The following is a 17,455-nucleotide window of genomic DNA, read 5'->3' on the forward strand; positions in this document are numbered from 1 at the left end:
AGTTTGTTTGTGGTGTTCTGTTTGAATTTTAAGAAATTTTTTGTCCTCGCCATCAGCAGCCTCAACTATTCAATTATTTTTAACTGTAAAAAAGAAAATCTCAGCCCAGCACTTGGAAACAGCAACAGTGGACCCTTATGTAACCTTGACTCCGTCCCAGGCACTGCCTTATTGACTAGGGGGCCATCGGTGCATTCATTCAACAAACACTGTTGCACCAGACTGCGGTCTATGGCCCCAGTAAATGAGTCCTAAGAAGTGATCCAAACAAGTAGGTCCTGAGCCAGGGGTCAGCCTTCAAGCCAAAACCAAGATGTCACACAGAATGACAGAGCAAGACAGGCATGAGGCCTGCCATGAAGGCCAGAAACAGTCCCTTTCACTACCCTCCAAAGTTGCTGCTTTGCTTGTGCCATTTATGCCGTAGATAGAACAAATATACAGCCTCTCTTTAAAGTTTAGAAATCTGAATTTTAGAATGGGTGCATTTTAAAACATGCTGTGGGGAAGGGGTGTTTAAGGAAACCATAAACCCCAGAAACAATAAAAGTTTGATCTTGGGGCTAGGGATGTGGCTCAAGCGGTAGCGTGCTTGCTTGGCATACGTGCTGCCCGGGTTCGATCCTCAGCACCACATACAAACAAAGATGTTGTGTCCGCTAATAACTAAAAAATAAATATTAAAAAAATTTTTTTAAAAAAGTTTGATCTTACTGAATTTGTCTCAAATTTAAAAATTCATGTAGAAAAAAAAATCACAAATAAAATCAAAAAACAAACAACGAACTTTAACAAAATTTTTGCAATATATATTGCTTCAAACCAAAAAATCTTATAGCCAGGCATGGTGGGTGGTACACACCTGTAATCCCAGCAGCTCAGGAGGCTGAGGCAGGACGATCTTGAGTTTAAAGCCAGCCTCAGCAATTTAGCAAGGCCCTGAGCAACAAAGCAAGACCCTATCTCTAAATAAAAGATAAAAAAGGATTGGGGATGGGGTTATGGCTCACTGGTTAAGCACTCCTAGATTCAATCCCCTCTACCAAAAACAAATACAAAAAAAAAAGAGGGAGAGAGAGAGAGAAAGTTATAAATCAGGAAAGAGAGAGAAAAGAAAAAGGTAGAAGTAAGGAATAAAAGAAAAAAGAAAAATGGACAAAAGACAAAAAGCTTTTCATGCTTTTATTTACATCACTCTCAACAAAAAGTTTCTCATACTTTATATATGTCACTTAAAAATATAAGCATCACTCATGATTCTTAAAATTCAAATTCACAGTGCAATAATGAATTATGCTTTTTTTAGCCTACACATCTAAAATTGAAGTAAGTATTGTTGATGGGTGTGTAAGAGATCAATGACACAACTTCTCTTAAAGACAATTTGGCAAAACATCAAAATTTAAAATACATCTGTCCTTTGACTTTGCCATTTGATCAGAATCTGGAATCCAAAAATAAAAATGAAATCAGAGTTTTGACTAATGAACAAGCAAGCCACCTAAAATGAACACTATTGTTCCCAGATGATTAATGCTATAATTTATGGGAAAATGTGAGCTTTCTTGCACTGGCCTGATGGATAACAGGTCAACTTGGCAGAACATTTATGAGCAGAGCTAATAACAAATTCTGAGCCTACTTTGATCTGTGACTTGCTTGAATTGGTTTTGGTTTTGCCTTTGCCCTTTGCCAGACTGATCATCCTGGAGAAGCCAAGGCTGTTCACTATCCAGCACATTACAATCCAGGTTAGCAAACGGTGAGCAGCACTGGGCCAGGGACCAAGGAGGAGAAAGGAAATGTGAGGCAGAGTGGCAGGAGGCAAAAGCTACGTGGATGCCCAAGTGGGATAGCTTTGCAGAGGAGTAACCCCTGAGATGGGCTTTGAACAACAGGAGTCAGAAATGGTCGGGAAAATTTGTAACTTAAAGAAAAATCCAGAAGATATCAGAACAGGAGCAATATAATTCTTGGCACTTATCTATAGCCATCAATAGAACAAGGAAATCAGATGCTCTGGGCTTCACGGTGTCCTATATTGGCATATCTAACTTTATAGATTCATAAGTTTCCTTGAAAAGTGTTGTGTATGGGCCTATAGGCATCGTGACTCTAAAGCTTTCTTTAAATTTATTCCTTTATTTCTTCAGCTGGTTTGGTTTGCTAGAAACAGTCTTCTAATATACTTTGAATAAATATTCCGTATAGCAAATAAATGTTTCTGGAAGTCCGTGGTGTACTACCTAATGTCATTCTGTGAGTCAACAAAGGGACACATCTGACTGTGAGAGAGGCCACTCTTCAGGGATATTCACTTCAAACTGAGCACCATGAAAGCTGTCATTTGTTCGTGTTTATACTACATATGACAACTTAGACCAAACACGAAGTGTGAAATTGGGGATACCAGATGGCATCATAAAACCATGCTGAAGCATAAATTAATTTACTACAGAGAACGAGAAATTAATCTCACTGGAGCAGCTATTGAGCACAGCCTGTGTGATGCCACACGAACGGACGTGGAATTCACACCAAATCAAATAATGTGCATGAGCAAGTATACTCCTAAGGCAAACACCTATGTATTCCCAAACCCTGACAACCTGATATTAAATATCATTTCAAAATAGTTTTGGCTCAGTTTTGACTTCCAACCTTTGAGGAAGGTTGTTGGATCCCACTTGAAAGGATGACTGTCCTCTACGGGGGAAGACCACAATACCACAAGAAACAAGGAAAAAAAAATACAACCATCAATTATCCTCAACATTTACTAAAGATGGGAGAGGTTTCATAACAGTGTGGCAGCTGGTTGGAGTCATGGTGTGGTTTCTCCTTTATCTGTTTATTTGCTGAAGGTACATGTGTCCGTATTTCCCACCAGCACAGCTTCCTGGGAGACCAAGAGAGATTTTTAACTAGGATTATAATTTGTGTTAGTATAGACTTCTCTTCGTGGAAAACTAAATGACTTATCTTCTGCTTGTCACAAAAAAAGGGATCAAGGAATTGTTGTTGCCTTAGTCTCCTGGTAAAACTACCAATAGTCTGGGGGACTTGTGACCCCTAACTCATAATGAGACCATCTCCTCTGCAGCCAGTGAGGCTGGGGCCAGGTGAGCAGGAAGGACAAGGTGAAGCTTGCCCTGTAGCTCTTAAACAGAACAACCCAAATGATTATATGTTTGGGAAAACAGTTCTCACAACAAAAGAAGTAAAGGAATTTAGACATATTGTGCCATAAAAAGAGAAGGCTGATCACAGAGATTGGGGCTGTATTCCTAAGGGATTGGAATAGTTATTGACAGGCAGGCATCAAGGATTTCTCAGCCATACACCTGCAAGTGAAGCAATCTTGACCTTAATTGGAGATGTTTCTTGTGAGCCGCAGTGCTCAGATTCCTTCCTAGTACATTGCAGTATGGAGAGGCAGGGCCACCAAGAAGTTTGGGCACAAGGCTGGTGGAGCCACATGGTAGCACTGTGGTTCTCTGAGCCTCAATTTCTCTGCCTGTACAATAACTAGTGATTACCTCATCAAGTTTTAGCAGGAATTAAATTTGTCACTCTATGTAAAAAGCTGTTTTGTTAGTTTTACGTTAATTATAAGCACTTACTGCACTATTTCCATTAAGAATAAAATGTTTGGGCCAGGGTGGGGGTGCATGCCTGTAATCCCAGCTGCTTGGGAGGCTGAGGCACCAGGATTACAAGTTTGAGGCTAACTTCAGCAACTTAATGGGAATCTGTCTCAAAATAAAAAGGGCACTCCTGGGTTCAATCCCCAGTAGTAAATAAATACATCAGTGATTCATTTAAAGTGCATGAAATTGAGGTGAGATGTTAAATAGGATAAATCTTGTGACTCTAGGGGACCGAGGATTTTATTTTTCTGTGTTCTTTTGGCTTATCTTTGTGTGTGGTTGGTTAAGACAGTGTTTCCTGGGTTGGCGCGAACATAGTCTTCTAGGGGTGAGGTGGATGCTCCATTGAGTTCTTCACAGTCAGCTCATTTGACATTAACAACGTGACCACACCAGCTCTGGGTAGAGAAACTTTTCCTAAATGCAACTTAGGCGAAAAACCTCCTGTCAAGGTCAATGTTGTTTCACTTGCATGCATGTGGCCTACAGATCCTCGAGGTCTATCAGTTATAAAACATATGGAGGTAGGAGTGGGGGCGGTGTGTGTCTCTGGATCCAAACCTTACAAAGGATGTGAGCAGGATCTGTGTGTCTCTGCAGTGCATGTCAGTCAATAAAATTAGATCCTTACATCTCCTTCTCCTTCAAGGCATTTAATGAGTTACATATTCATTGTTTTAAGAAGCACACTTGAGCAACAACACAGCTTGTGGGCAGAAAAAAGAACTACTCAGGCTGGGCTCTGGTGCCATAAAAACTTGGTGATAGGAAGTAACCTCAAACACTGGGGAAGCCTTCTGAACGAAGTGGGAGTCGGCCTGCTGAAAGACTGCAGGGTCCCATCTGAGAGGAGCTGGGTGGTGGTAGACACATGTGGCTCAGTGGGTGTTTAAATCCTGGGATCCTTGAATCTGCAGATTCAGCTTTTTACAGGAGACCGTTGGGGAGGAATCGCAATGGTCTGTGCCATGTCATCATTTACAGTTCTGCTGCAAGCCTGGCGTTCCTGAGAGACCACATAGCTAGTGAGGGAACATAGTAGCCCACCTTAGGGCAGTCCAATTCATCTTCAAAATTGGGACAACTTATTTATTGTATATATTAGAACAACTTTAGTGATTAGAAGGGTGGGTGCTATTGATCATTACAAGGAAGATAACAAGCATACACTGAGTCTATCTTGGGCAAATGACAAATATGATCTTCCTACCCAATGTCCAGCTTTAAGAACCTCTATTAGCATAAAGGATTAATCTCTGATTAATTATTTTTAAATTTTTATTTTAAACTATCAACAATGTGAAAAATTAATTTTTAATTGTTTGGTTAACTCGTGTGAAGAGCACAGACAAAAATGATAATTTCAGGACAGCCAGGAGACTATAAAAACATTTCCATTTTGGAGATTCATCCAAATCTTGCCCTACAACCTTTGTGACACTCCCAAAAGTTAATGGGAATCATCCCATGGAGAATAAATCTGAAGTTTGTCTGTTTTCACTCCATTTCCTTCATTTTGTGCCAGGGCACTTAAACAACAAGATGACCACCAGAGCCAAACTGGAAACAACAGCAACAACGCTTGTCACGACTTTGGTAACTAAACTCAATGGTCAAGGGGTCCCTGGTGAAGTGATTTCTTGTAAGGCTTTAATTGGTAGTGGAAATTCATTATTTAACTTAGAATCAGGAGCATCGTGCAAAACAACAGCCCAACTAAGGCTTCTAGTTGAGAGGAACTAGGAAAACAACATATGCCATCCACTCAGTCTGCGCCAGGCTCTGTGCTAGACTCTGTGTGTGTGTGCTTTGATTTAATCTTAGAACACTATGCAGGAGATATTATCCTTACTTGGCAGCTTGAGAAATGAGAGTTTGCATGATTTGCTCAAGGAAAGTCACTTATCTCTTTAGTAAATGTTTTTACACAATCATGGCAGGAAGCATGCTTAAAGTTGGCAACAGAAAAGCAACTTTCATCTTCTGTTCACCTGGGGAGGTGAAGAGCTATTAATTCTTTGTTGCTTCTGAGAAACCACTACTATCCAATCTATCATGCATTGAGAAACTTCTAGAGACTAATTAGACTAACATTCGTGCTTTTCTGTCTTTTTGCAGTGATTTTGTTGCTCTATGCAATTCCCAGGAGATCTGGAGGAATTCAGAGCCTAAGGGATGTACACAGGGCAATGGTTTGCAAATATTTTACTATCAATAGTAAGAAAGCCCCATTTTGGATAATCTCTTTCCTAATCTTCAATTAAACATCTGTGTTGAGAGAGTCATTAAAATGAAGAGGAAGAAATTGGCATTTGGGGGTTTAACAGGAAGAGACATTAACACAAACCGAAGCCAAGAAGTGATTAAAAAGCATTTCGTTACGAATTCAATGATGAAGACCTGTAAAAGAGCCCCAGTCTATTTAAAACTAGCCACCATCTGCAGTGCATGACTTCCAGTTGAACTCACTTTAGGTTAGAAGGTGAACAGACTGAGGTTTATCCTGTAGTAATTACCTGTAATTATCATTTTGGAAATTTTTTACATAAAAGGAAATAGGTTATAGTTATGCTGCAATAATCCACTTATGTACAGTTTTTGTTAATTTAGCCTGTGACAGAACATGGGAGGGCATAGGGAAGAATGTTCTCGGTCAAAGTATTAAATAAAAATGTGTATCATGTCACCACAAGTTAAGTAAATAAAATGATGCAGGACTTTTAATGCACATATGAAATATTGGAAGTCTGGCATTGGCAGATTTCAAAAGCAAAAGAAGAGCCCTAATAACCAAGCAAGGATCACCTGGGTCCCGACGTCCAGCTGGGAAGAGTGTTCAAGATGAAAAACGTTCTTGGCTGATTTTCTCCAGGACATAACTGCACTATACCCAAAAGACATGAAAACAGCATACTACAGGGACACAGCCACATCAATGTTTATAGCAGCACAATTCACAATAGCTAAACTGTGGAACCAACCTAGATGCCCTTCAATGGATGAATGGATAAAAAAAAAAAAAAATGTGGCATTTATACACAATGGAATATTACTCAGCACTAAAAAAATAACAAGATCATGGCATTAGAGCAGATTATGCTAAGTGAAGTTAGCCAATCCTAAAAAACAAATGCAGAATGTCTTCTCTGATATAAGAGGGGTGACTCAAAATGGGGTAGGGAGGAAGAGCACGAGAAGATTATCACTAAATAGGGAAGAGAGGTAGGAGGGAAAGAGAAGGAGAAAGGGAATTGCATGGAAGATGGAAGGAGACTCTCATCGTTATACAGAATACATGTATGACGATGTGAGGAAAAAGAAAAAAGAAAAGAAGTGTGTCACATTAGATTGGGTAGAGAGAAGTGATGGGAGGGGAGGGGAGGGGAGAGGAAGGGGGAAAAGGAAGGACAGTAGAATAAAATAGACACTAGTATTGCTGCATGTATATATGTGACTGCATGACCAATGTGATTCTGCAACCTGTACACTCTGAAAAATGAGAAATTATACCCCATCTGATTCTAGGGTATCATGTGTCAAGATCATTGTACTGTCATGTGTAACTATTTAAAACAAATTTTAAAAATGGAAATTAGAAACAAACAAACAACAACAACAACAAAAAAAAAAAAACAGACTTTCCCCAGGTTGAGGCAGGAGGATCCCAAGTTCAAGGCCAACCTGAGCAATTTAGTGAGACTCTATCTCAAAATAAATAAAAAGGGCTGGGGATATAGCTGAGTGGTAGAGAGGCCCCAAGTTTAATCCCTGGTACCTTGAAATAAATAAACAAACTGGCTTCCCATTCCTCCCATCCCTCCTGGAAAACTCTTGCTTGTCATTCAAAATGCATCTCCAAGGTCCCCTCTGCTGTGAAGCCTTCCTCTGAGCCCCTGGAGAAAGTTTGCAACATTTCAGCAGGCTCCTGTAGCCACTTGTACACACATCCCTGCCCAAGGCTCACAGCACACAGTCTTAGCATTCTAGAGTGCTGGTCCTCCAGCAGGCCATCCCACCAATTTTCAAGCAGAAGGTTTTTGTTGAGGACAGGGCAAGGATGTTGCTCGTAGGTGTCTGTTCAGATGTGTGTTGCCCACTAGGCTGTGAGTTCCTTGAGCCCAGGTAACTAGGTCTTACTGATTTCCCCCCCCCCCCATACTAGGAATTAAACTCAGGGCCACTGAATCACTGAGCCACATCCCCTGTCCTATTTTGTATTTTATTTAGAGACAGGGTCTCACTGAGTTGCTTATTGCCTTGCTTTTTGCTGAGGCTGGCTTTGAACTTAGGATCCTCCTGTCTCAGCCTCCACAGCCGCTGGGATTACAGTTGTGCACCACTGTGCCCCACAGTCTTACTGATTTTTAATAATCAGTGCTTATATAATGCAGATTATATGTGACTTGTGTATAATTAATGTATGTTCATGTAATAAACTGTCATGAAAATAATATAACCACTCTTCCTTTCCAGAAATGCCATCTCCAAAGTTATTCTTTTCTGAGGTCCATATGGACTATCAAATATCTTTTTATTTCTATAACTGAGGTCGCTTCAAATATGCAAAGAATCCAAATTTACATCTCCAGCCCTGAGCTTCAGGCACATGCATGTGTATGACTTCCTGCCTGGCTCTCCACTTGTAAACCCAGAGGCATCTCAAGACCGTCAAGGCCAAAATGGAATGACAGACTTTATACCTGCATCCCAGCCCCCAGAGGGATCTTCCCATCTCAGATCTTCAATCTCAAACGGGCCCTTCGCTGCCAGCCTGACCCCAGCCACACTCTTCTCCCCTGAATGACCTCCTTCTGCTATTGCTGCTCCTATTCTTTTTCCCTACACCAAGAGACAGCCTGAGTGCTCTACCTCAAATAGTAACATCCTGTTATTTCTGAACTCAGAAGTCTCCAATGGCTTCTCAAAACACTTGGAAGAAAATCCAAACTTATGAAGGTCCTTCAGTGCTCACCGTGGTCTGGGCCCTGATTACCTCTTGGGTAAGTACTTCCCACCTCTCTCCCCCATGCTCCTTGGGCCCCCACTCCTTCTGTTCCTAGTTTGTGTGCTTTGAGAATTATTTTATTCACTCTCTAGAATGCAAACTCCACATGAGCAGGGGTCTTGCCTGCCATGCTCACTGCTGAACCCCCCAGTTCCTAGCACAGAAGAGGAGCTCACTAGTGGAAAGAAGAGGAATGAGTAAAGAAAAACAAACAAAAACACTGTCAATGAGAAATTGAGTTTGAGCACAGTCACCAGGAAGCTCCTGTTCTATGGACATATGATGCTTTCTTTGTTGTCAGCTTCAGGAATAAGCAAAAAGTAATCTAGTGACAAATGTGCAGGGTTTGCTTTTGACGTCCCTAGCATGGAAGTTTGTGCTGGGAGAACAGATGTTGTCCAAGTTGCCTACACAGCTCTACTGGACATATGGCCTGCTCAAAAGAGAAAGGGTGGGACTCTCGACTCATAGAAGGGATCTCATGACCAAAAACTCTATAATAGATTCAAATCCAGAAAAATAGCCCAGTCCTTCAGTACAGTGGAAGGACACTGAAGAACTGTCATTTTATACATTAAAATGTATAAAAATTATACATTTTAATGTATAAATTTTGATCCTACCCTGACACAAACCGGGCTCACTGTGTCTCTAATTATGACCTCCTGATACTGATATCACATCCTTCCTGCCTGTCCCCCAGCTTGGCACCTTCTAAGATTGTATTTGACACTCAGAATAAAATAACTCAAAGGCTATCCCACAATGAATTCCACCATTGGGGGCCATTTCACTGGCCAGTATGAAATCTCACATCATCAATGCAATAAATATGTGACAATTGCTCAACTATAGAGAATTATCAGAGCTACCAGCATGGTACTAACCCCACAGAGGTCAATGTGGCTGTAACTCCTTATGGATTCATCCAGCCTTCTCTCTACCCTTAAGCCTTCTTGAGAATCTCAAAGTCACTACTCTCTCCATCACCATCCATCTCGTCTAGAGATACCTAATTTTCTGTTTTCCAGTGATCTCGTGGAGAATGAGGAAGGAAGATCAGAAGTCTGTATTATGCTTCTGGTTTAGTCCTTATTTCTATGTATATGGAGAAAGCACACCTGGGCTTTGGGAATTGTGCATATTTTCCTTCTAATCCTAGTACACTTGTTGTGTGACTAGGCAAGGTAGTGAACTTTTGTGGCCCAATAATCCCTGGTGGATAACATCCTATTTTAGGCCCAGTTCTTTCTGATCTGCAAGTAACACTTTGGTCATCATCTATCACAAGCAAAAATGAAATACCTCTCTGTGATGTTTCTTATGTTGTGTAGCACACCTGCTAGGCAAAGATGTTATGGTGGGAAAAGAGCTACCTCTGGGCTGTGGGATGAGATTATTGGGGAGACATTTTTCAATCTCAGAAATTGAACAAAACAAAACAAAAAAACCAGCACCTACCTTGCAGACTGCTGAAAAGATTAAATGAGGTAATACACGTGAAGTGTTCTGAATAGTTCCTGGCACATGGTAAGCATATCAATAAATCTTAGTCTTCGCTTGGCAGCATGGAGAATTTGAGTTTCCAGATGCCATTTAATCATGAATGGTGATTAAATACATCTTTCATTATACTTATTGTCTGATGACTTTATTGGAAGGGTTTAGGCAAGAAAGTTGAAGGCTTTCCTGCTCCTGTTTCCAATGTTCCTGGAAAGACTAGAAGAGAAGAGAAGGTGCCAGCAGGGGCATTATTCCACATCACTACGAGCCTGGGTCTAAGGCACAGGTGTCCTGGCATAAGCACTAAATGAAAAAATGATAGAAATGCCCACTTTACAGGAAAATTGTGAGAATTCAGTGAGATAAATTATGTGAAACTACCTGGAGTCTAAGATGTGATTTTTTCCTATCTTCTTCGATTTACTGGGTTTAGAAATTGTTGAAAATCTTTATTTAATAATTTACAATAAATTATTTTTACCTGAAGAAAAGACTGTTTCTTTCCATAATAAACTCTTAGAATAGTATGTTTTCTAAACACTTTTTTTCTAATAATCTTCCTTTCCTTCCTCATCCTTTGATTCTTTCCTTCCCAGTCCCTCCATTTCTCACATTCATTTAATTTACATTTTGATGCAGAATCCTGGTACAGGAGCTGTATTGTGATGCCAATCATAGAACGACATTTTTAAGTGGCCATTTTCTATAGAAAAGAGTAGAATGCTAGCAGAATGCACCCTGCCACACTCTGATAGATAGTCTTTCTCTGAATTAAAAAAAAATAATAATAAAAAGCTCTTTTGGTATTCTATGCAAATGATCTTTGACTGTAAGTTGGAAACATCTAGCTACCTCCTGAAGCAAAGACGGCTCTTCAATGTCAGAATTCTTAAAAGTCCTTGAATAAAAATTCATTTCCCTCTAGAGGTGTATTTGATGTATTTTTAATATTGCTATTTTTCTTTTATTGTTGCATAGAGATGCATTCTAATTTTGTTTGTTTGTAGTTTGTAATAAAAAGGAACTAAGGAAAAAAATTAGTAAGGGTCTATTGAAAGAGTTAAATCATTTCCCTACAGCTTCTCTAAGCGGAACTGATAGTCTTAGTCTGACTTAGAGAGCCGGAATAGAAAGGCTGCCAACATCTGTTTTGGTCAGAGGCAGATAAAAGAGACTAATTCATAGCGGGAATAACCCATGTATGGCATTCTGTATTCTATTACCCTTTTCAGAAAAAAACACGCATGATATAGATAGACAGATATATTTCTACCTAAACTTTTCCACAGTTGCAAGTAGCAGAAAGGTAAAGGGCTTTATTTATTTACCTAAAATGAAGCCAGAAGGCATGGCACATCAACATTCCCAATGCCACCCTGTCAGGGCTGGTTCTCAGTCACTTAACAGAACCAGGCTTGAAATGAAAAACAAACAAACAAAAACGAAATGAAAATAACTTTTCAAATACCTGTAGAAACACGGATGAGGGCTGACCTGAACAACGGAAGCACAAGAATGATGTAAAATCTTGTCTATTAGTTTTAACCTTCTCTCCACAAAAAACACTTGAGAACCACCTAATGTGTAGCCAGATGAACTAGTTTGAAAGCCCCTTCTCTTGTTTTTGGTAAAAATGCCAACAGGTAGGCAAGAAAAGTAATAAGCTATCTGAACAATTGGTAAAATGAATAAGTCACACAGAAATAAGAAGAACATAATTATATCAAGAGCTCGACATCAGAAAAAAAATGTCTTGCATTTGACAGGGGCATGACAGTGGAGGTGGGGAGAGAGAGATCTGATGGAGTTGGTTGGTGGGTGGGTTGAACGGATACGAAGAGTCGGCTCTGTTTCTTCACTGAGGATGTGTGAACAGCCCCGAGCACCCAGGGTCATCAAGAAACTTGGTTAGCTCTGAATTACTAATGACAAGTAGCTGAGACTTAAAATAAATCTTCATTTTTGACCCCAATCTTTGCAAGATTGAAACAGTATTGTGATCGAGAAAAGGTTTTATGATATCCTTGACCACAAAAAGGAAAAACTCTTGAGCCAAAGCAGACCAGAGGGTGAACTGCACACCACGGCTTTGACGCCTCGTGTCTGAGACTCATGAAAGAAAAGCTTCACCTCCAACACTGTGGCCGTGGACAGAACAGACACTCTTCTTCTTCTTGCGGTCTGAACACCTCTACTTAAAGATCCAGCACAAGCTCCTTGGGACCAACTGTACCCTTGTGCTCTGCTATTTCTTTTCTTTTTGTTCCCCCACACCATTGACTTGGAAATGGGAAAAAAATGGTCATGTTCTATGTGGAGAATATGTTTTCTACCTAACACTAGAATGCAAACCTCTGGGAGCTGACAGCACACCATCAGAGCACGCTGGTGCCCAGAATCAAGCACTTTGAACTAAATAGAGTCAAGCCATGTCCACCTTAAGATCCAATACTCTGAAAGTGGCTTATCACAGAGAAAGCGCCTCCTGACACAGGGTGGGACCAGCTGAAAACATTTGTTTATGAGCAACTGTCCTGTTAAATAACAACTGTAGTCTTTGATACTCAGAACACATTACAAATGTTTTATGTTTCTGAATTCTTTGAACATCTCAGAGTCTTACTTAACCAGAACCCAACAAAATGGAATACTACCACCGGGGACTACTCCTAAAAACATACTTGAATTCTTTTTTTTTTTTTTTTTGGCTTTCTACTTTTTTGAGAAAGATTTAAACTTTAAGTGATTCAGGGAAACCACATATATAATCAATGAGAATGTCTTATGCATGTATAACTAAGATAGTATATGTTCAGGACAGTCTCAGTCTTCCACAGGCAGAGCAAATGATACTGAATATATAATGTTCACTCATATTCAAAATCTTACTCCTGAAGCAGAACAGAGCCATGATAATGGAGAAATATTGTTATGTTCTCTGTTCATACTGAAGCCAGAAAAACTGCTACTGCCCTTCAGAAAGATTTTCAACAAGAGAGAATATTCTTTTTTCTTTGCATTCCAGATAATTGAATTTCTTTTTTCATCTGCCAAAGAATGTCAGTGCTCTGATCCTTCTAAGAAATCTGGGAGTAGTAGCCTGGAATTATTTATGATTTATGCCCACTGCCATAAAGGATTTGAGGCCTGGGATTCACAGAATTGATATGACCAATATGTTAGATGCTGCCCTTGACTTTTTGACCAAAGACATGTGCTTCATTTATTCTGTTTAAAAGGGGGGGGGGGGAGAAAATGAATGAGTCACAGAATGACAGAGTTAGAAGGAATCTTTACTACTGGAAACTGTATATCATTTTATAGAAAACCAAGTCCAAGAGAAGTGAAATAACTTGTCCAAGGCCAAAGGGTTCATTAGTAACAGAAATGAGAGTAGAACCAGGTCCCCTGACTCCAGGTCTTTTCTCATGAGTTGGGAGGAGTATTTGCTCTAAGGGTAAACGCATGTTGTAAAGTCTGTGAATGCTTGAACATGCTGTGGAAATACAAGACATTTTAAGTTTAATTGTCCTCTAAGCACCATATTGCACCTTGACACTTGGGTTACCTCAAGGGCATCCCAGATGTGTCACAAGCTTGCATTTTAGGCATCTTGTAGCTGACACTGTATTCCTATCTTCTTTGCCACTCACTGTCTCCGGAGTCACTATCCCTGGCAAAGCCACTGATCAAATGGAGTTTAAAGAGTCCTTGCCTTTTACCAGCCACAATTAGGGTCCAGATTTTCCTCCCAGGACAGCATGGGGATGCAGTGGTTGGCAGTAAGACCTGGCTCCTATGCCATGGGCCTGACCTCGTGGCATGAACAGTTCCCAAACCAGTAAGTTGTGGGCGGGTGGTGTTGGATAAGAGAAAGTTGTCCAATGTGTCATCTGAAGCATATTGGGAGATGAATGTGGCTCCATGAGTTCAGAGGAGTAGGGAAAAAGAATGCCAGGGGAAAGGAGTAAATAGCTGGAATTTTTCCACGTTTTTCTTGTTTGTTTGTTATATTTTGTGGATCAGATTCACATGCAGGGCGGGATGGGCGCATGAGCAGAATGATACTTATTTCCTCTTCCCTTTTGTCAAAGCTGTAGAGCACTTTGTGGGGGACCCCACAGCCATCTTAGGCTCCCTCACTTGTGCCACAGGTCCCCCTGTATCTCGGACAGGAGGGACTCTGTCTCTGTGAAGACAAAAGTAAATTCCATGCAGAAGTAGAAAACTCGAATTTATTTATTGACTGTGGTGTGCTAACAAAAGTTTGACAATAAGCTTTCTAGGAAAAATAGTATGCCTAAATATGAGCACAAATTTAAATGCTACTGATATATAGAATGCATAAATATAATAAATAAATATGATAAAATATGCAAAACTCCAGTATAAATCCCCTATACAATAAATTGATTTCTCTTAGAATGCTTTCTGTGATTTTTATCTAATTCTTGTGTCCTTAGCCAGCCCATGATGGTAATTAACACATGACTATGATTCGCACATGAATGCTGGTTAATATTTTCATTTATTTTAAGGGGTAATAAACAACAAAAATGTATGTCAGTACAACCTTGTTCATTAATGACCTGGGCAGTTTCTTTGCTGAACGAGAAAATAATTTTTGAATACTGGAAGGGTATTTCCTCAGTTCCTCAGTTCCATTCAAAATGTACTGAGTATAGGTGAAACCAATATTTAAACTTAATTTGCATCATTAACATCTTCTCCATCATTTTCTTAAGTCTAGGTAATCAATGAAACAAGAAGTCAACTTCCTGATTTGTAGCCAATTTCTGTGGTGTAAAACCCTCACCATGCTGATCTCAAACCGCAGCATTTTGTCACTGTATGTGGAATAGTGAAGAGGTACACAGTAGCACCATCATACAGGAGGTTTACCACACAGGTACGACAGATATGAACAACCTCGAGAACACAGATCATAGTTAAATGTAGTAGAACAACTAGGAAGTGATGAGTTTGGGATATTTCTTGCCTTTGTTATATATATATATATATATATATATATATATATATATATATATATATATGATATATATAACAATATAACTTATATAAGAGTAAGTTTATGTAATTTAATTTTTAATAGCAGCTGTGATTAACTACTGGCTCACAAAATTTCATAAAACTTCATGATCAGCTCTTGGAAGCTGACATGAGCAAGCTCCAGCATTTCACTAGTGGGCAGGAAAAGTAATTGTTTTGAAAATGCAGTATCAGGAAAAAGACAACTCTTCATATGGTATACATTCGTATTAAGTTATAAAGTCATTTATTTAAAAACTGGATTTTCAAACACCTTGTCTGGTGGGTAGATTCGGCATTTCTGTCCAAGTGTGTGTGGGGTTAGTCTCTCCCCACTTCCGCCACAGCCTTGACCCACCCCTACCAACGCTCCCACAGACACCACTGCACAGAGGGATTCATTTATCACACCTCATGAGAGCTTCACCTTGTCTTCTCCAAAATAACTCTTTCTGGAGCCAATTTTTTAGTGTAATTTATTCCAAACCTTTGATGGGGAAACTTGTGCTCTTGAAGCTGTTCAGATGTGTAGCCAGCGGAGAGCTCCTGGGCCACATTGGCTTCTGCAGATGTAGATGCTGTGGCCAACCCTGACACCCAGGGACACCACGTGGATTTATAACATTCCTTGAGGGAGAGTGGATCCATGGCCATAAATGAATGCATTATGCTTATCCACGTACATGTTGTTCATCTCTGACAGGTATTTTATGGATTGGAGCCTTCATTTAAATGTTATATAATCCTCCTTTAATAAATAATGTGAATATTAAATATAATTGAAACAAGAAAGACTGCCTTTGTTTTGGCATAGCTGGTTCAGACATAAAAGGACTCATCACAACTAGAAATTGGTCATCAAAAAGATCAGCCACACTGGAAGGTCTGATCACATGTCCATCATATTTAATCATAATGAAAGAGGTATAAGCAACATGAGGATTTCTGCTCTTTTATATGGTTAACTTGAATGCTTCAGACCCAAGAAACTACAGAAATGTACCATTTAGTCAAATTACTAATTTGTTTTAGCTAAGAGCAAAGCCAGGATGAATCAATTAAAAATGCTAAGTTACAAAATACTTTTTAAAGAAATTAAGTTGCATTACATTGCACTACAGATAAAACTGAAAATATCATCCTTATTATGAAGTAGAGCTTTTGCTTAGATAGTTTTGACATGTGGGAGATTATGTGAGCTAGGGATCTGTAACCTCATTTCAAAGTTTGTACCAATATCAATTAACACAGTGTCTGACATATAGAAAACACTTAAAAGGAGATACTAGCATGAGAATCTGATAAATACCTTAACAATTGAAGGCAACTTTTTGGTATTATTTAAAAGTTTCTTCTGCTATATAGATTAAAACGTATGTTTATAATTTCATTCATGACCCTAATTTTTCAAATAAATGTTTTCTCTATCAATACCCTTAAAATTTAGACATTCACTTAAATTATCACATTTTACATTATAAGAGTCTGTAGTTAAGAAGTTAGTCTTTGTTGTTTTTCCCCTGCCTAGGATTCCTCTACCATTGCTGCATCCTGATTTTCCCCTGGGGAACCACCTATCTATCCATTCTCACAGTCCATGAGGATACTTTGGAGCTGACTGCAACCTCAGGCCAGAGGGGACATGGGACCCAGGCTTAGCCAGCAGGGCTGTCCACAGTGACTGATTGGATGGCCTATGGTCTATTGTAAACCAATAAAATACACTCCCAAGACTTTTGCTAGAACAATTATGAGACAGATGCTCTTTCTCTGCTCATGGGTAAATGGTAAGCACAGAAGTCTGGTGCTGATGGTAGTCACATTAAGCCTAGGGAGACAGCCAGATTCAGACAGGCCAGTGCAGGAGGATGTAAAGCTCAGAGACAGGGAAAGAAAGACATCTAAAGGGTGGCATTATTTGCTTATCTGCACAGTGATGAAAGTCTGCTCCACCCTTGGGCTTTTCAATACCATAAGCATGTAATTTAGTGGAGTTCTAGTCATTAACACCCAAAATGAGTCTTTCTGCAAGTTTTTCCTATGCTTATTCTCATAGCATATTCTCCTTGTTTACATTTTAAATGAAAGTACACAGGTTTCTTTAGCTAACACAATGCATCGTTTATGCTACATATTCCAAATATTTTAATTATGAACCTCAGTAACTCAAACTGGTGAAAATTTAAGCCAAAGCTGAGTTTTAGCAGACCCTATGAGGAAAGGGTTTTTTTGTGTACCTTGACAGCTG

Source organism: Callospermophilus lateralis, chromosome 8, assembly GCF_048772815.1.
Source record: "Callospermophilus lateralis isolate mCalLat2 chromosome 8, mCalLat2.hap1, whole genome shotgun sequence".
In the NCBI taxonomy this organism is placed as follows: Eukaryota; Metazoa; Chordata; class Mammalia; order Rodentia; family Sciuridae; genus Callospermophilus; species Callospermophilus lateralis.